Raw genomic sequence first — 21,285 nt, forward strand, 5'->3', positions numbered from 1 at the left:
ATACTCCATCTTGTACATGGACCACTTGTTCTTTGTGCATTCATGTGTTGATGGAAATTTTGGTTCTTCCAGGTCTTGGCTAGGGTAAATAGTGCTGCATCGTAGGATTGTCAGCCTGTGTCTTTTTGATTCTGGTATTGTCAGGTGATAGAGCCAGTAGCGAGCTACCAGATCATATGGTAGCTCAATTTTTACCCTTAAACGCACCTCCTTTAAGTTCTCACCACTGGCTGCTACTATTTGACCTCCCAGCAGCAGCTAGAGGGTACACAGTTCTCTAAAACCCCTTGAGCATTTATTGTTTAGAGCTTTTTTGCTGATGATCATTCTGACTGTTGTCAGGTAAACGTTTTTGTAGATTGAGTTGGCATGTCTTTATTAATCCCTGGTGTTGAGCTTCTTCCATTTTTGTGAAACCAAAAAAAACCAAGAAGGAAAAAAAATGTGAGTTAAACATACTCTTGAAACTGTCTTCTTGAAAGGTTGCCCTCTTTTGAATTTTCCGTCGATATTCGAAGCCAGGATTTGTTTTGAGGGCAGGTGTCATTTACAGATCTGCAATTCTTGTGAATATTAGGTGACCCTTAGCCCTGTGTTTGAAGCTGCTTTTGCAGGACACGGTCGCATGGCTGCGGCATTTCTCCATTCCCAAATCTGGTTACAAGGGCAAGAGAGCCTTCCTGTGTGTAACGTTCCAACTTGTACGTTAGAATGGAGTATGCCAGGAAAACCCCCCATTAGTTTATGTCTCATTACTTCTTGTTGGCTTTTCTTAATTTAATTTTTATCTGTTATCACAGCAAATTCGATTACAACGTTTTGTTTGTTCTAGGTGTGCAAGATGTGTTTCTTGCACACAAATACACATATCTGTTCATCTTCGGATCCATTTCCCATGTGGCTTACGACACAACGTTGAGTAGTCTTCTCTTGGTATTCCCTAGGTATTTGGTGCTTATATATTTCACATGTGTTGGCGTAGCTCTGTTTCCCGCAATATGCTAATTTATCCAATCCTCAAACCTTTCCATTTGGTTAACCATACGTTTGTTGATCGAATCTTTGATTGCCTTGCTCTGTGAAAAACCTTCACTGGTATCAATTTTTAGGTAACACCATTAAGTGATATCACAGGATAAGTGTCCTTCACTTTCTGAGTTACTTCAAGTTGTGATTACCACTAGACTCATCTATGGTGCTGCAGACGGCATTGTTTCATTTTTTTTGCCCGTGGCTCATATTCCGTCTGTACAAGTGCCAGTTCTTCTTTGTCCATACGTCTCTTGATGGACGTTTTGGTGGTTTCCATGTCTTGGCTATTGTTATACTGCTGCAGTGCAGTTTTGCCTGAATGTGTCATTCCATTTCTGTCTTCCCAGGTTATAGGCCAAGGAGTGGGTCTTCGCGATCATGTGGTATCGCAATGGTTACCTTTTAAAGGCTTCTCCGTTCTATTTTCATTAGTGGCACTTACCAGTTTACGAGGCACTTAAAGTTGAGGATATGAATTTCTTCAAAACCTCTTCAGCATTTATTGTTTGTATTTTTTGGCTGATGGTCATTCTGACCAGTGTGAGCTGATAGCTTTCTGTGGCTGGATTTGCCTATATCTAATAATTCCTTATATTGAGCTTATTGCTATGGACTTTTTTATTGTTTTGTAAAGAGTACAGCTTACCTATTCAAATGGTTTCTTAAAGTATGCGCCATATTTTGAATGTTCTTGGCCATTACCTCCTTCAACCATTTTGTTGGCAGGGGTCCTTTATAGCCCTGCAGTCCTTGTGAATATGAATTGACCTTTAGCACAGGTTTTAAGGCCGCTGTGGCGGCAAAGGGTCACGGGGCGGCAGCATTTCTACATTCCCCACTCTGGTTACTAGGGAAACAATACGTCTCTGAAGTCGTGTTCCTTGTTTGTACATTACAGTGGAATGTGTATGAATAAACACCCAAAGCATATGTCTCCTTACTTATGTTTGTTTTTTATATTTAATTTATATTTTTTATCAGAGTAATATTCCATTGCATACATGGACCACTTCTTTTGTATGCACTCATGTGTTGATGGACATTTTGGTTGTTCAAAGTCGTGGCTAGGGTAAAAAGTGCTGCCTCGTAAGGAGGTCAGCCTGTGTCTTTTTGACTCTGGTCTTCTCAGGGTATAGGCCCAGTACCGGGCCTACCAGATCGTATGGTAGCTTAATTTTTACCTTTAAACGCACCTCCTTTCTGTTCTCACTACTGGCTGTTACCATTTGATATCCCACCAGCAGCTACAGGCTACACAGTTCTCTAAAACCCCTTGAGCATTTACTGTTTAGAGATTATTTGCTGATGATCGTTCTGTCTGTTGGCAGGTTTACGTTTTTGTAGAATGGATTTGCATGTCTTCATTAATTCCTGATGTTAAGCTTTTTCCATGGCCTTCTTTGCTGAACAAGAAAAAAAGAAAGATAGGGAAAAATGAGTTAAATAGGCCTCTTGAAATTTTCTCCTTGAAAGGTTGCCCTCTTTGAATTTTTAGGTAGATATTCCAACCCAGGTATTTTTGAGGGCAGGTGTCGCTTACAGGCCTGCAATTCTTGTGAATATAATGGGACCCTTAGCCCTGTCTTTAAAGCTGCTTTGGCAGGAGACGGTCACCAGGCTGCGGCATTTCTCCATTCTTAAATCTGGTTACTAAGTCAACAGAGACTTCCTGGAAGCTGTGTTGCAAGGTTGTATGTTAGGATGGAATGAGCCAGGAAGCACCCCCATAGTTTTGTGCCCCATTAATTCTTGTTCGTATTTTAATTTTTATTTTTTATCACAGCAGATTTGATGATGATGTTTTGTGTGTTCTACGTGAGCCAGATGTGTGTGTTTTTGGCACCGATACGTATATGTATTCATCTTGGGATCCATTTGCCATGTAGGTTATGACACAGTGTTGAGTAGTCTTCTCTTGAAATTCTGCGGGTATTTTGTGATTACATATGTCACGTGTGTTTGCATATCTCCGTTAACTCCAATATCCTAATGTATCCGATCTTCGCAACTTTCCAATTGGTTAATCATAAGTCTGTTTAATAAACCCGTGATTGCCTTTCTCTGTGGAAATATCTTCATTGGTATCAATTTTTGGGTAACACCTATGATTGATATCATAGGATACGTGTCTTTCGCTTTCTGACTTACTTCAAGTTGTGTGACTACCTCCAGAGTCATCTATGGGTCTGCCAACTGCATTGTTTCATTTTTTTCCCATGGCTAATAATCCACCTGTACATGTACAAGTTATTCTTTGTCCATTCGTCTCCTGATGGACATTTTGTTTGTTTCTAGGTTTTGGCTCTTGTAACTCTGCTGCAGTGCAGTTTTGCCTGAATGTGTCATTCCATTTCTGTCTTCCTAGGTTATAGGCCAAGGAGTGGAACTGTGGGATCATATGGTATCTCAAGGTTTACCTTTTAAAGACTGTTCCATTCTATTTTCATTAGCGGCACTTACAAGTTTATGAGCCAATTAAAGTTGAGGGTATGCGTTTCTTCACAACCTCTTCAGCATTTACTGTTTGTATTTTTTGTGCTCACGGTCATTCTGACTGGTGTGAGGTGATACGTTTTTGTGGCTGGATTTGCATGTGTCTAATAATTCCTTATATGGAGCTTATAGCCATGTACTTTTTTATTGTTTTTTAAAGAGTGAGTACAGCTTACCTATTCAAATGGTTTCTTGAAGTATGTGTCACATTTTGAATTTTTTTGGCCATTACATCCCTCAACATATTTTGTTGGCAGGTGTCATTTAGAGCACTGCAGTCCTTGTGAATACGCAGTGACCTTTAGCACAGGTTTCAAAAGTGCTCTTGGGGCAAACGGGCACAGGGCGGCAGCATTTCTACGTTCCCCACACTGGTTACTAGGGAAAGAGTACCTTCCTGGAAGTAGTGTTCCTTGGGTGTAAATTAGAGTGGAATGTGCCCGGATAAACACCCAAAGCTTATGTCTCCTTACTTATGTTTGTTTTTTATAGTTATATTTTTTATCGGAGTAATACTCCATCTTGTACATGGACCACTTGTTCTTTGTGCATTCATGTGTTGATGGAAATTTTGGTTCTTCCAAGTCTTGGCTAGGGTAAATAGTGCTGCATCGTAGGATTGTCAGCCTGTGTCTTTTTGATTCTGGTATTGTCAGGTGATAGAGCCAGTAGCGAGCTACCAGATCATATGGTAGCTCAATTTTTACCCTTAAACGCACCTCCTTTAAGTTCTCACCACTGGCTGCTACTATTTGACCTCCCAGCAGCAGCTAGAGGGTACACAGTTCTCTAAAACCCCTTGAGCATTTATTGTTTAGAGCTTTTTTGCTGATGATCATTCTGACTGTTGTCAGGTAAACGTTTTTGTAGATTGAGTTGGCATGTCTTTATTAATCCCTGGTGTTGAGCTTCTTCCATTTTTGTGAAACCAAAAAAAACCAAGAAGGAAAAAAAATGTGAGTTAAACATACTCTTGAAACTGTCTTCTTGAAAGGTTGCCCTCTTTGGAATTTTCCGTCGATATTCGAAGCCAGGATTTGTTTTGAGGGCAGGTGTCATTTACAGATCTGCAATTCTTGTGAATATTAGGTGACCCTTAGCCCTGTGTTTGAAGCTGCTTTTGCAGGACACGGTCGCATGGCTGCGGCATTTCTCCATTCCCAAATCTGGTTACAAGGGCAAGAGAGCCTTCCTGTGTGTAACGTTCCAACTTGTACGTTAGAATGGAGTATGCCAGGAAAACCCCCCATTAGTTTATGTCTCATTACTTCTTGTTGGCTTTTCTTAATTTAATTTTTATCTGTTATCACAGCAAATTCGATTACAACGTTTTGTTTGTTCTAGGTGTGCAAGATGTGTTTCTTGCACACAAATACACATATCTGTTCATCTTCGGATCCATTTCCCATGTGGCTTACGACACAACGTTGAGTAGTCTTCTCTTGGTATTCCGTAGGTGTTTGGTGCTTATATATTTCACATGTGTTGGCGTAGCTCTGTTTCCCGCAATATGCTAATTTATCCAATCCTCAAACCTTTCCATTTGGTTAACCATACGTTTGTTGATCGAATCTTTGATTGCCTTGCTCTGTGAAAAACCTTCACTGGTATCAATTTTTAGGTAACACCATTAAGTGATATCACAGGATAAGTGTCCTTCACTTTCTGAGTTACTTCAAGTTGTGATTACCACTAGACTCATCTATGGTGCTGCAGACGGCATTGTTTCATTTTTTTTGCCCGTGGCTCATATTCCGTCTGTACAAGTGCCAGTTCTTCTTTGTCCATACGTCTCTTGATGGACGTTTTGGTGGTTTCCATGTCTTGGCTATTGTTATACTGCTGCAGTGCAGTTTTGCCTGAATGTGTCATTCCATTTCTGTCTTCCCAGGTTATAGGCCAAGGAGTGGGTCTTCGCGATCATGTGGTATCGCAATGGTTACCTTTTAAAGGCTTCTCCGTTCTATTTTCATTAGTGGCACTTACCAGTTTACGAGGCACTTAAAGTTGAGGATATGAATTTCTTCAAAACCTCTTCAGCATTTATTGTTTGTATTTTTTGGCTGATGGTCATTCTGACCAGTGTGAGCTGATAGCTTTCTGTGGCTGGATTTGCCTATATCTAATAATTCCTTATATTGAGCTTATTGCTATGGACTTTTTTATTGTTTTGTAAAGAGTACAGCTTACCTATTCAAATGGTTTCTTAAAGTATGCGCCATATTTTGAATGTTCTTGGCCATTACCTCCTTCAACCATTTTGTTGGCAGGGGTCCTTTATAGCCCTGCAGTCCTTGTGAATATGAATTGACCTTTAGCACAGGTTTTAAGGCCGCTGTGGCGGCAAAGGGTCACGGGGCGGCAGCATTTCTACATTCCCCACTCTGGTTACTAGGGAAACAATACGTCTCTGAAGTCGTGTTCCTTGTTTGTACATTACAGTGGAATGTGTATGAATAAACACCCAAAGCATATGTCTCCTTACTTATGTTTGTTTTTTATATTTAATTTATATTTTTTATCAGAGTAATATTCCATTGCATACATGGACCACTTCTTTTGTATGCACTCATGTGTTGATGGACATTTTGGTTGTTCAAAGTCGTGGCTAGGGTAAAAAGTGCTGCCTCGTAAGGAGGTCAGCCTGTGTCTTTTTGACTCTGGTCTTCTCAGGGTATAGGCCCAGTACCGGGCCTACCAGATCGTATGGTAGCTTAATTTTTACCTTTAAACGCACCTCCTTTCTGTTCTCACTACTGGCTGTTACCATTTGATATCCCACCAGCAGCTACAGGCTACACAGTTCTCTAAAACCCCTTGAGCATTTACTGTTTAGAGATTATTTGCTGATGATCGTTCTGTCTGTTGGCAGGTTTACGTTTTTGTAGAATGGATTTGCATGTCTTCATTAATTCCTGATGTTAAGCTTTTTCCATGGCCTTCTTTGCTGAACAAGAAAAAAAGAAAGATAGGGAAAAATGAGTTAAATAGGCCTCTTGAAATTTTCTCCTTGAAAGGTTGCCCTCTTTGAATTTTTAGGTAGATATTCCAACCCAGGTATTTTTGAGGGCAGGTGTCGCTTACAGGCCTGCAATTCTTGTGAATATAATGGGACCCTTAGCCCTGTCTTTAAAGCTGCTTTGGCAGGAGACGGTCACCAGGCTGCGGCATTTCTCCATTCTTAAATCTGGTTACTAAGTCAACAGAGACTTCCTGGAAGCTGTGTTGCAAGGTTGTATGTTAGGATGGAATGAGCCAGGAAGCACCCCCATAGTTTTGTGCCCCATTAATTCTTGTTCTTTTTTTAATTTTTATCGCAGCAGATTTGATGATGATGTTTTGTGTGTTCTACGTGAGCCAGATGTGTGTGTTTTTGGCACCGATACGTATATGTATTCATCTTGGGATCCATTTGCCATGTAGGTTATGACACAGTGTTGAGTAGTCTTCTCTTGAAATTCTGCGGGTATTTTGTGATTACATATGTCACGTGTGTTTGCATATCTCCGTTAACTCCAATATCCTAATGTATCCGATCTTCGCAACTTTCCAATTGGTTAATCATAAGTCTGTTTAATAAACCCATGATTGCCTTTCTCTGTGGAAATATCTTCATTGGTATCAATTTTGGGGTAACACCTATGATTGATATCATAGGATACGTGTCTTTCGCTTTCTGACTTACTTCAAGTTGTGTGACTACCTCCAGAGTCATCTATGGGTCTGCCAACTGCATTGTTTCATTTTTTTCCCATGGCTAATAATCCACCTGTACATGTACAAGTTATTCTTTGTCCATTCGTCTCCTGATGGACATTTTGTTTGTTTCTAGGTTTTGGCTCTTGTAACTCTGCTGCAGTGCAGTTTTGCCTGAATGTGTCATTCCATTTCTGTCTTCCTAGGTTATAGGCCAAGGAGTGGAACTGTGGGATCATATGGTATCTCAAGGTTTACCTTTTAAAGACTGTTCCATTCTATTTTCATTAGCGGCACTTACAAGTTTATGAGCCAATTAAAGTTGAGGGTATGCGTTTCTTCACAACCTCTTCAGCATTTACTGTTTGTATTTTTTGTGCTCACGGTCATTCTGACTGGTGTGAGGTGATACGTTTTTGTGGCTGGATTTGCATGTGTCTAATAATTCCTTATATGGAGCTTATAGCCATGTACTTTTTTATTGTTTTTTAAAGAGTGAGTACAGCTTACCTATTCAAATGGTTTCTTGAAGTATGTGTCACATTTTGAATTTTTTTGGCCATTACATCCCTCAACATATTTTGTTGGCAGGTGTCATTTAGAGCACTGCAGTCCTTGTGAATACGCAGTGACCTTTAGCACAGGTTTCAAAAGTGCTCTTGGGGCAAACGGGCACAGGGCGGCAGCATTTCTACGTTCCCCACACTGGTTACTAGGGAAAGAGTACCTTCCTGGAAGTAGTGTTCCTTGGGTGTAAATTAGAGTGGAATGTGCCCGGATAAACACCCAAAGCTTATGTCTCCTTACTTATGTTTGTTTTTTATAGTTATATTTTTTATCGGAGTAATACTCCATCTTGTACATGGACCACTTGTTCTTTGTGCATTCATGTGTTGATGGAAATTTTGGTTCTTCCAAGTCTTGGCTAGGGTAAATAGTGCTGCATCGTAGGATTGTCAGCCTGTGTCTTTTTGATTCTGGTATTGTCAGGTGATAGAGCCAGTAGCGAGCTACCAGATCATATGGTAGCTCAATTTTTACCCTTAAACGCACCTCCTTTAAGTTCTCACCACTGGCTGCTACTATTTGACCTCCCAGCAGCAGCTAGAGGGTACACAGTTCTCTAAAACCCCTTGAGCATTTATTGTTTAGAGCTTTTTTGCTGATGATCATTCTGACTGTTGTCAGGTAAACGTTTTTGTAGATTGAGTTGGCATGTCTTTATTAATCCCTGGTGTTGAGCTTCTTCCATTTTTGTGAAACCAAAAAAAACCAAGAAGGAAAAAAAATGTGAGTTAAACATACTCTTGAAACTGTCTTCTTGAAAGGTTGCCCTCTTTTGAATTTTCCGTCGATATTCGAAGCCAGGATTTGTTTTGAGGGCAGGTGTCATTGACAGATCTGCAATTCCTGTGAATACTAGGTGACCCTTAGCCCTGTGTTTGAAGCTGCTTTTGCAGGACACGGTCGCATGGCTGCGGCATTTCTCCATTCCCAAATCTGGTTACAAGGGCAAGAGAGCCTTCCTGTGTGTAACGTTCCAACTTGTACGTTAGAATGGAGTATGCCAGGAAAACCCCCCATTAGTTTATGTCTCATTACTTCTTGTTGGCTTTTCTTAATTTAATTTTTATCTGTTATCACAGCAAATTCGATTACAACGTTTTGTTTGTTCTAGGTGTGCAAGATGTGTTTCTTGCACACAAATACACATATCTGTTCATCTTCGGATCCATTTCCCATGTGGCTTACGACACAACGTTGAGTAGTCTTCTCTTGGTATTCCGTAGGTATTTGGTGCTTATATATTTCACATGTGTTGGCGTAGCTCTGTTTCCCGCAATATGCTAATTTATCCAATCCTCAAACCTTTCCATTTGGTTAACCATACGTTTGTTGATCGAATCTTTGATTGCCTTGCTCTGTGAAAAACCTTCACTGGTATCAATTTTTAGGTAACACCATTAAGTGATATCACAGGATAAGTGTCCTTCACTTTCTGAGTTACTTCAAGTTGTGATTACCACTAGACTCATCTATGGTGCTGCAGACGGCATTGTTTCATTTTTTTTGCCCGTGGCTCATATTCCGTCTGTACAAGTGCCAGTTCTTCTTTGTCCATACGTCTCTTGATGGACGTTTTGGTGGTTTCCATGTCTTGGCTATTGTTATACTGCTGCAGTGCAGTTTTGCCTGAATGTGTCATTCCATTTCTGTCTTCCCAGGTTATAGGCCAAGGAGTGGGTCTTCGCGATCATGTGGTATCGCAATGGTTACCTTTTAAAGGCTTCTCCGTTCTATTTTCATTAGTGGCACTTACCAGTTTACGAGGCACTTAAAGTTGAGGATATGAATTTCTTCAAAACCTCTTCAGCATTTATTGTTTGTATTTTTTGGCTGATGGTCATTCTGACCAGTGTGAGCTGATAGCTTTCTGTGGCTGGATTTGCCTATATCTAATAATTCCTTATATTGAGCTTATTGCTATGGACTTTTTTATTGTTTTGTAAAGAGTACAGCTTACCTATTCAAATGGTTTCTTAAAGTATGCGCCATATTTTGAATGTTCTTGGCCATTACCTCCTTCAACCATTTTGTTGGCAGGGGTCCTTTATAGCCCTGCAGTCCTTGTGAATATGAATTGACCTTTAGCACAGGTTTTAAGGCCGCTGTGGCGGCAAAGGGTCACGGGGCGGCAGCATTTCTACATTCCCCACTCTGGTTACTAGGGAAACAATACGTCTCTGAAGTCGTGTTCCTTGTTTGTACATTACAGTGGAATGTGTATGAATAAACACCCAAAGCATATGTCTCCTTACTTATGTTTGTTTTTTATATTTAATTTATATTTTTTATCAGAGTAATATTCCATTGCATACATGGACCACTTCTTTTGTATGCACTCATGTGTTGATGGACATTTTGGTTGTTCAAAGTCGTGGCTAGGGTAAAAAGTGCTGCCTCGTAAGGAGGTCAGCCTGTGTCTTTTTGACTCTGGTCTTCTCAGGGTATAGGCCCAGTACCGGGCCTACCAGATCGTATGGTAGCTTAATTTTTACCTTTAAACGCACCTCCTTTCTGTTCTCACTACTGGCTGTTACCATTTGATATCCCACCAGCAGCTACAGGCTACACAGTTCTCTAAAACCCCTTGAGCATTTACTGTTTAGAGATTATTTGCTGATGATCGTTCTGTCTGTTGGCAGGTTTACGTTTTTGTAGAATGGATTTGCATGTCTTCATTAATTCCTGATGTTAAGCTTTTTCCATGGCCTTCTTTGCTGAACAAGAAAAAAAGAAAGATAGGGAAAAATGAGTTAAATAGGCCTCTTGAAATTTTCTCCTTGAAAGGTTGCCCTCTTTGAATTTTTAGGTAGATATTCCAACCCAGGTATTTTTGAGGGCAGGTGTCGCTTACAGGCCTGCAATTCTTGTGAATATAATGGGACCCTTAGCCCTGTCTTTAAAGCTGCTTTGGCAGGAGACGGTCACCAGGCTGCGGCATTTCTCCATTCTTAAATCTGGTTACTAAGTCAACAGAGACTTCCTGGAAGCTGTGTTGCAAGGTTGTATGTTAGGATGGAATGAGCCAGGAAGCACCCCCATAGTTTTGTGCCCCATTAATTCTTGTTCTTTTTTTAATTTTTATCGCAGCAGATTTGATGATGATGTTTTGTGTGTTCTACGTGAGCCAGATGTGTGTGTTTTTGGCACCGATACGTATATGTATTCATCTTGGGATCCATTTGCCATGTAGGTTATGACACAGTGTTGAGTAGTCTTCTCTTGAAATTCTGCGGGTATTTTGTGATTACATATGTCACGTGTGTTTGCATATCTCCGTTAACTCCAATATCCTAATGTATCCGATCTTCGCAACTTTCCAATTGGTTAATCATAAGTCTGTTTAATAAACCCATGATTGCCTTTCTCTGTGGAAATATCTTCATTGGTATCAATTTTGGGGTAACACCTATGATTGATATCATAGGATACGTGTCTTTCGCTTTCTGACTTACTTCAAGTTGTGTGACTACCTCCAGAGTCATCTATGGGTCTGCCAACTGCATTGTTTCATTTTTTTCCCATGGCTAATAATCCACCTGTACATGTACAAGTTATTCTTTGTCCATTCGTCTCCTGATGGACATTTTGTTTGTTTCTAGGTTTTGGCTCTTGTAACTCTGCTGCAGTGCAGTTTTGCCTGAATGTGTCATTCCATTTCTGTCTTCCTAGGTTATAGGCCAAGGAGTGGAACTGTGGGATCATATGGTATCTCAAGGTTTACCTTTTAAAGACTGTTCCATTCTATTTTCATTAGCGGCACTTACAAGTTTATGAGCCAATTAAAGTTGAGGGTATGCGTTTCTTCACAACCTCTTCAGCATTTACTGTTTGTATTTTTTGTGCTCACGGTCATTCTGACTGGTGTGAGGTGATACGTTTTTGTGGCTGGATTTGCATGTGTCTAATAATTCCTTATATGGAGCTTATAGCCATGTACTTTTTTATTGTTTTTTAAAGAGTGAGTACAGCTTACCTATTCAAATGGTTTCTTGAAGTATGTGTCACATTTTGAATTTTTTTGGCCATTACATCCCTCAACATATTTTGTTGGCAGGTGTCATTTAGAGCACTGCAGTCCTTGTGAATACGCAGTGACCTTTAGCACAGGTTTCAAAAGTGCTCTTGGGGCAAACGGGCACAGGGCGGCAGCATTTCTACGTTCCCCACACTGGTTACTAGGGAAAGAGTACCTTCCTGGAAGTAGTGTTCCTTGGGTGTAAATTAGAGTGGAATGTGCCCGGATAAACACCCAAAGCTTATGTCTCCTTACTTATGTTTGTTTTTTATAGTTATATTTTTTATCGGAGTAATACTCCATCTTGTACATGGACCACTTGTTCTTTGTGCATTCATGTGTTGATGGAAATTTTGGTTCTTCCAAGTCTTGGCTAGGGTAAATAGTGCTGCATCGTAGGATTGTCAGCCTGTGTCTTTTTGATTCTGGTATTGTCAGGTGATAGAGCCAGTAGCGAGCTACCAGATCATATGGTAGCTCAATTTTTACCCTTAAACGCACCTCCTTTAAGTTCTCACCACTGGCTGCTACTATTTGACCTCCCAGCAGCAGCTAGAGGGTACACAGTTCTCTAAAACCCCTTGAGCATTTATTGTTTAGAGCTTTTTTGCTGATGATCATTCTGACTGTTGTCAGGTAAACGTTTTTGTAGATTGAGTTGGCATGTCTTTATTAATCCCTGGTGTTGAGCTTCTTCCATTTTTGTGAAACCAAAAAAAACCAAGAAGGAAAAAAAATGTGAGTTAAACATACTCTTGAAACTGTCTTCTTGAAAGGTTGCCCTCTTTTGAATTTTCCGTCGATATTCGAAGCCAGGATTTGTTTTGAGGGCAGGTGTCATTTACAGATCTGCAATTCTTGTGAATATTAGGTGACCCTTAGCCCTGTGTTTGAAGCTGCTTTTGCAGGACACGGTCGCATGGCTGCGGCATTTCTCCATTCCCAAATCTGGTTACAAGGGCAAGAGAGCCTTCCTGTGTGTAACGTTCCAACTTGTACGTTAGAATGGAGTATGCCAGGAAAACCCCCCATTAGTTTATGTCTCATTACTTCTTGTTGGCTTTCCTTAATTTAATTTTTATCTGTTATCACAGCAAATTCGATTACAACGTTTTGTTTGTTCTAGGTGTGCAAGATGTGTTTCTTGCACACAAATACACATATCTGTTCATCTTCGGATCCATTTCCCATGTGGCTTACGACACAACGTTGAGTAGTCTTCTCTTGGTATTCCCTAGGTATTTGGTGCTTATATATTTCACATGTGTTGGCGTAGCTCTGTTTCCCGCAATATGCTAATTTATCCAATCCTCAAACCTTTCCATTTGGTTAACCATACGTTTGTTGATCGAATCTTTGATTGCCTTGCTCTGTGAAAAACCTTCACTGGTATCAATTTTTAGGTAACACCATTAAGTGATATCACAGGATAAGTGTCCTTCACTTTCTGAGTTACTTCAAGTTGTGATTACCACTAGACTCATCTATGGTGCTGCAGACGGCATTGTTTCATTTTTTTTGCCCGTGGCTCATATTCCGTCTGTACAAGTGCCAGTTCTTCTTTGTCCATACGTCTCTTGATGGACGTTTTGGTGGTTTCCATGTCTTGGCTATTGTTATACTGCTGCAGTGCAGTTTTGCCTGAATGTGTCATTCCATTTCTGTCTTCCCAGGTTATAGGCCAAGGAGTGGGTCTTCGCGATCATGTGGTATCGCAATGGTTACCTTTTAAAGGCTTCTCCGTTCTATTTTCATTAGTGGCACTTACCAGTTTACGAGGCACTTAAAGTTGAGGATATGAATTTCTTCAAAACCTCTTCAGCATTTATTGTTTGTATTTTTTGGCTGATGGTCATTCTGACCAGTGTGAGCTGATAGCTTTCTGTGGCTGGATTTGCCTATATCTAATAATTCCTTATATTGAGCTTATTGCTATGGACTTTTTTATTGTTTTGTAAAGAGTACAGCTTACCTATTCAAATGGTTTCTTAAAGTATGCGCCATATTTTGAATGTTCTTGGCCATTACCTCCTTCAACCATTTTGTTGGCAGGGGTCCTTTATAGCCCTGCAGTCCTTGTGAATATGAATTGACCTTTAGCACAGGTTTTAAGGCCGCTGTGGCGGCAAAGGGTCACGGGGCGGCAGCATTTCTACATTCCCCACTCTGGTTACTAGGGAAACAATACGTCTCTGAAGTCGTGTTCCTTGTTTGTACATTACAGTGGAATGTGTATGAATAAACACCCAAAGCATATGTCTCCTTACTTATGTTTGTTTTTTATATTTAATTTATATTTTTTATCAGAGTAATATTCCATTGCATACATGGACCACTTCTTTTGTATGCACTCATGTGTTGATGGACATTTTGGTTGTTCAAAGTCGTGGCTAGGGTAAAAAGTGCTGCCTCGTAAGGAGGTCAGCCTGTGTCTTTTTGATTCTGGTCTTCTCAGGGTATAGGCCCAGTACAGGGCCTACCAGATCGTATGGTAGCTTAATTTTTACCTTTAAACGCACCTCCTTTCTGTTCTCACTACTGGCTGTTACCATTTGATATCCCACCAGCAGCTACAGGCTACACAGTTCTCTAAAACCCCTTGAGCATTTACTGTTTAGAGATTATTTGCTGATGATCGTTCTGTCTGTTGGCAGGTTTACGTTTTTGTAGAATGGATTTGCATGTCTTCATTAATTCCTGATGTTAAGCTTTTTCCATGGCCTTCTTTGCTGAACAAGAAAAAAAGAAAGATAGGGAAAAATGAGTTAAATAGGCCTCCTGAAATTTTCTCCTTGAAAGGTTGCCCTCTTTGAATTTTTAGGTAGATATTCCAACCCAGGTATTTTTGAGGGCAGGTGTCGTTTACAGGCCTGCAATTCTTGTGAATATAATGGGACCCTTAGCCCTGTCTTTAAAGCTGCTTTGGCAGGAGACGGTCACCAGGCTGCGGCATTTCTCCATTCTTAAATCTGGTTACTAAGTCAACAGAGACTTCCTGGAAGCTGTGTTGCAAGGTTGTATGTTAGGATGGAATGAGCCAGGAAGCACCCCCATAGTTTTGTGCCCCATTAATTCTTGTTCGTATTTTAATCTTTATTTTTTATCACAGCAGATTTGATGATGATGTTTTGTGTGTTCTACGTGAGCCAGATGTGTGTGTTTTTGGCACCGATACGTATATGTATTCATCTTGGGATCCATTTGCCATGTAGGTTATGACACAGTGTTGAGTAGTCTTCTCTTGAAATTCTGCGGGTATTTTGTGATTACATATGTCACGTGTGTTTGCATATCTCCGTTAACTCCAATATCCTAATGTATCCGATCTTCGCAACTTTCCAATTGGTTAATCATAAGTCTGTTTAATAAACCCGTGATTGCCTTTCTCTGTGGAAATATCTTCATTGGTATCAATTTTGGGGTAACACCTATGATTGATATCATAGGATACGTGTCTTTCGCTTTCTGACTTACTTCAAGTTGTGTGACTACCTCCAGAGTCATCTATGGGTCTGCCAACTGCATTGTTTCATTTTTTTCCCATGGCTAATAATCCACCTGTACATGTACAAGTTATTCTTTGTCCATTCGTCTCCTGATGGACATTTTGTTTGTTTCTAGGTTTTGGCTCTTGTAACTCTGCTGCAGTGCAGTTTTGCCTGAATGTGTCATTCCATTTCTGTCTTCCTAGGTTATAGGCCAAGGAGTGGAACTGTGGGATCATATGGTATCTCAAGGTTTACCTTTTAAAGACTGTTCCATTCTATTTTCATTAGCGGCACTTACAAGTTTATGAGCCAATTAAAGTTGAGGGTATGCGTTTCTTCACAACCTCTTCAGCATTTACTGTTTGTATTTTTTGTGCTCACGGTCATTCTGACTGGTGTGAGGTGATACGTTTTTGTGGCTGGATTTGCATGTGTCTAATAATTCCTTATATGGAGCTTATAGCCATGTACTTTTTTATTGTTTTTTAAAGAGTGAGTACAGCTTACCTATTCAAATGGTTTCTTGAAGTATGTGTCACATTTTGAATTTTTTTGGCCATTACATCCCTCAACATATTTTGTTGGCAGGTGTCATTTAGAGCACTGCAGTCCTTGTGAATACGCAGTGACCTTTAGCACAGGTTTCAAAAGTGCTCTTGGGGCAAACGGGCACAGGGCGGCAGCATTTCTACGTTCCCCACACTGGTTACTAGGGAAAGAGTACCTTCCTGGAAGTAGTGTTCCTTGGGTGTAAATTAGAGTGGAATGTGCCCGGATAAACACCCAAAGCTTATGTCTCCTTACTTATGTTTGTTTTTTATAGTTATATTTTTTATCGGAGTAATACTCCATCTTGTACATGGACCACTTGTTCTTTGTGCATTCATGTGTTGATGGAAATTTTGGTTCTTCCAAGTCTTGGCTAGGGTAAATAGTGCTGCATCGTAGGATTGTCAGCCTGTGTCTTTTTGATTCTGGTATTGTCAGGTGATAGAGCCAGTAGCGAGCTACCAGATCATATGGTAGCTCAATTTTTACCCTTAAACGCACCTCCTTTAAGTTCTCACCACTGGCTGCTACTATTTGACCTCCCAGCAGCAGCTAGAGGGTACACAGTTCTCTAAAACCCCTTGAGCATTTATTGTTTAGAGCTTTTTTGCTGATGATCATTCTGACTGTTGTCAGGTAAACGTTTTTGTAGATTGAGTTGGCATGTCTTTATTAATCCCTGGTGTTGAGCTTCTTCCATTTTTGTGAAACCAAAAAAAACCAAGAAGGAAAAAAAATGTGAGTTAAACATACTCTTGAAACTGTCTTCTTGAAAGGTTGCCCTCTTTGGAATTTTCCGTCGATATTCGAAGCCAGGATTTGTTTTGAGGGCAGGTGTCATTTACAGATCTGCAATTCTTGTGAATATTAGGTGACCCTTAGCCCTGTGTTTGAAGCTGCTTTTGCAGGACACGGTCGCATGGCTGCGGCATTTCTCCATTCCCAAATCTGGTTACAAGGGCAAGAGAGCCTTCCTGTGTGTAACGTTCCAACTTGTACGTTAGAATGGAGTATGCCAGGAAAACCCCCCATTAGTTTATGTCTCATTACTTCTTGTTGGCTTTCCTTAATTTAATTTTTATCTGTTATCACAGCAAATTCGATTACAACGTTTTGTTTGTTCTAGGTGTGCAAGATGTGTTTCTTGCACACAAATACACATATCTGTTCATCTTCGGATCCATTTCCCATGTGGCTTACGACACAACGTTGAGTAGTCTTCTCTTGGTATTCCCTAGGTATTTGGTGCTTATATATTTCACATGTGTTGGCGTAGCTCTGTTTCCCGCAATATGCTAATTTATCCAATCCTCAAACCTTTCCATTTGGTTAACCATACGTTTGTTGATCGAATCTTTGATTGCCTTGCTCTGTGAAAAACCTTCACTGGTATCAATTTTTAGGTAACACCATTAAGTGATATCACAGGATAAGTGTCCTTCACTTTCTGAGTTACTTCAAGTTGTGATTACCACTAGACTCATCTATGGTGCTGCAGACGGCATTGTTTCATTTTTTTTGCCCGTGGCTCATATTCCGTCTGTACAAGTGCCAGTTCTTCTTTGTCCATACGTCTCTTGATGGACGTTTTGGTGGTTTCCATGTCTTGGCTATTGTTATACTGCTGCAGTGCAGTTTTGCCTGAATGTGTCATTCCATTTCTGTCTTCCCAGGTTATAGGCCAAGGAGTGGGTCTTCGCGATCATGTGGTATCGCAATGGTTACCTTTTAAAGGCTTCTCCGTTCTATTTTCATTAGTGGCACTTACCAGTTTACGAGGCACTTAAAGTTGAGGATATGAATTTCTTCAAAACCTCTTCAGCATTTATTGTTTGTATTTTTTGGCTGATGGTCATTCTGACCAGTGTGAGCTGATAGCTTTCTGTGGCTGGATTTGCCTATATCTAATAATTCCTTATATTGAGCTTATTGCTATGGACTTTTTTATTGTTTTGTAAAGAGTACAGCTTACCTATTCAAATGGTTTCTTAAAGTATGCGCCATATTTTGAATGTTCTTGGCCATTACCTCCTTCAACCATTTTGTTGGCAGGGGTCCTTTATAGCCCTGCAGTCCTTGTGAATATGAATTGACCTTTAGCACAGGTTTTAAGGCCGCTGTGGCGGCAAAGGGTCACGGGGCGGCAGCATTTCTACATTCCCCACTCTGGTTACTAGGGAAACAATACGTCTCTGAAGTCGTGTTCCTTGTTTGTACATTACAGTGGAATGTGTATGAATAAACACCCAAAGCATATGTCTCCTTACTTATGTTTGTTTTTTATATTTAATTTATATTTTTTATCAGAGTAATATTCCATTGCATACATGGACCACTTCTTTTGTATGCACTCATGTGTTGATGGACATTTTGGTTGTTCAAAGTCGTGGCTAGGGTAAAAAGTGCTGCCTCGTAAGGAGGTCAGCCTGTGTCTTTTTGATTCTGGTCTTCTCAGGGTATAGGCCCAGTACAGGGCCTACCAGATCGTATGGTAGCTTAATTTTTACCTTTAAACGCACCTCCTTTCTGTTCTCACTACTGGCTGTTACCATTTGATATCCCACCAGCAGCTACAGGCTACACAGTTCTCTAAAACCCCTTGAGCATTTACTGTTTAGAGATTATTTGCTGATGATCGTTCTGTCTGTTGGCAGGTTTACGTTTTTGTAGAATGGATTTGCATGTCTTCATTAATTCCTGATGTTAAGCTTTTTCCATGGCCTTCTTTGCTGAACAAGAAAAAAAGAAAGATAGGGAAAAATGAGTTAAATAGGCCTCCTGAAATTTTCTCCTTGAAAGGTTGCCCTCTTTGAATTTTTAGGTAGATATTCCAACCCAGGTATTTTTGAGGGCAGGTGTCGTTTACAGGCCTGCAATTCTTGTGAATATAATGGGACCCTTAGCCCTGTCTTTAAAGCTGCTTTGGCAGGAGACGGTCACCAGGCTGCGGCATTTCTCCATTCTTAAATCTGGTTACTAAGTCAACAGAGACTTCCTGGAAGCTGTGTTGCAAGGTTGTATGTTAGGATGGAATGAGCCAGGAAGCACCCCCATAGTTTTGTGCCCCATTAATTCTTGTTCGTATTTTAATCTTTATTTTTTATCACAGCAGATTTGATGATGATGTTTTGTGTGTTCTACGTGAGCCAGATGTGTGTGTTTTTGGCACCGATACGTATATGTATTCATCTTGGGATCCATTTGCCATGTAGGTTATGACACAGTGTTGAGTAGTCTTCTCTTGAAATTCTGCGGGTATTTTGTGATTACATATGTCACGTGTGTTTGCATATCTCCGTTAACTCCAATATCCTAATGTATCCGATCTTCGCAACTTTCCAATTGGTTAATCATAAGTCTGTTTAATAAACCCGTGATTGCCTTTCTCTGTGGAAATATCTTCATTGGTATCAATTTTGGGGTAACACCTATGATTGATATCATAGGATACGTGTCTTTCGCTTTCTGACTTACTTCAAGTTGTGTGACTACCTCCAGAGTCATCTATGGGTCTGCCAACTGCATTGTTTCATTTTTTTCCCATGGCTAATAATCCACCTGTACATGTACAAGTTATTCTTTGTCCATTCGTCTCCTGATGGACATTTTGTTTGTTTCTAGGTTTTGGCTCTTGTAACTCTGCTGCAGTGCAGTTTTGCCTGAATGTGTCATTCCATTTCTGTCTTCCTAGGTTATAGGCCAAGGAGTGGAACTGTGGGATCATATGGTATCTCAAGGTTTACCTTTTAAAGACTGTTCCATTCTATTTTCATTAGCGGCACTTACAAGTTTATGAGCCAATTAAAGTTGAGGGTATGCGTTTCTTCACAACCTCTTCAGCATTTACTGTTTGTATTTTTTGTGCTCACGGTCATTCTGACTGGTGTGAGGTGATACGTTTTTGTGGCTGGATTTGCATGTGTCTAATAATTCCTTATATGGAGCTTATAGCCATGTACTTTTTTATTGTTTTTTAAAGAGTGAGTACAGCTTACCTATTCAAATGGTTTCTTGAAGTATGTGTCACATTTTGAATTTTTTTGGCCATTACATCCCTCAACATATTTTGTTGGCAGGTGTCATTTAGAGCACTGCAGTCCTTGTGAATACGCAGTGACCTTTAGCACAGGTTTCAAAAGTGCTCTTGGGGCAAACGGGCACAGGGCGGCAGCATTTCTACGTTCCCCACACTGGTTACTAGGGAAAGAGTACCTTCCTGGAAGTAGTGTTCCTTGGGTGTAAATTAGAGTGGAATGTGCCCGGATAAACACCCAAAGCTTATGTCTCCTTACTTATGTTTGTTTTTTATAGTTATATTTTTTATCGGAGTAATACTCCATCTTGTACATGGACCACTTGTTCTTTGTGCATTCATGTGTTGATGGAAATTTTGGTTCTTCCAAGTCTTGGCTAGGGTAAATAGTGCTGCATCGTAGGATTGTCAGCCTGTGTCTTTTTGATTCTGGTATTGTCAGGTGATAGAGCCAGTAGCGAGCTACCAGATCATATGGTAGCTCAATTTTTACCCTTAAACGCACCTCCTTTAAGTTCTCACCACTGGCTGCTACTATTTGACCTCCCAGCAGCAGCTAGAGGGTACACAGTTCTCTAAAACCCCTTGAGCATTTATTGTTTAGAGCTTTTTTGCTGATGATCATTCTGACTGTTGTCAGGTAAACGTTTTTGTAGATTGAGTTGGCATGTCTTTATTAATCCCTGGTGTTGAGCTTCTTCCATTTTTGTGAAACCAAAAAAAACCAAGAAGGAAAAAAAATGTGAGTTAAACATACTCTTGAAACTGTCTTCTTGAAAGGTTGCCCTCTTTGGAATTTTCCGTCGATATTCGAAGCCAGGATTTGTTTTGAGGGCAGGTGTCATTTACAGATCTGCAATTCTTGTGAATATTAGGTGACCCTTAGCCCTGTGTTTGAAGCTGCTTTTGCAGGACACGGTCGCATGGCTGCGGCATTTCTCCATTCCCAAATCTGGTTACAAGGGCAAGAGAGCCTTCCTGTGTGTAACGTTCCAACTTGTACGTTAGAATGGAGTATGCCAGGAAAACCCCCCATTAGTTTATGTCTCATTACTTCTTGTTGGCTTTTCTTAATTTAATTTTTATCTGTTATCACAGCAAATTCGATTATAACGTTTTCTTTGTTCTAGGTGTGCAAGATGTGTTTCTTGCACACAAATACACATATCTGTTCATCTTCGGATCCATTTCCCATGTGGCTTACGACACAACGTTGAGTAGTCTTCTCTTGGTATTCCCTAGGTATTTGGTGCTTATATATTTCACATGTGTTGGCGTAGCTCTGTTTCCCGCAATATGCTAATTTATCCAATCCTCAAACCTTTCCATTTGGTTAACCATACGTTTGTTGATCGAATCTTTGATTGCCTTGCTCTGTGAAAAACCTTCATTGGTATCAATTTTTAGGTAAC

Source organism: Lagenorhynchus albirostris, chromosome 2, assembly GCF_949774975.1.
Source record: "Lagenorhynchus albirostris chromosome 2, mLagAlb1.1, whole genome shotgun sequence".
NCBI classification, from domain to species: Eukaryota; Metazoa; Chordata; class Mammalia; order Artiodactyla; family Delphinidae; genus Lagenorhynchus; species Lagenorhynchus albirostris.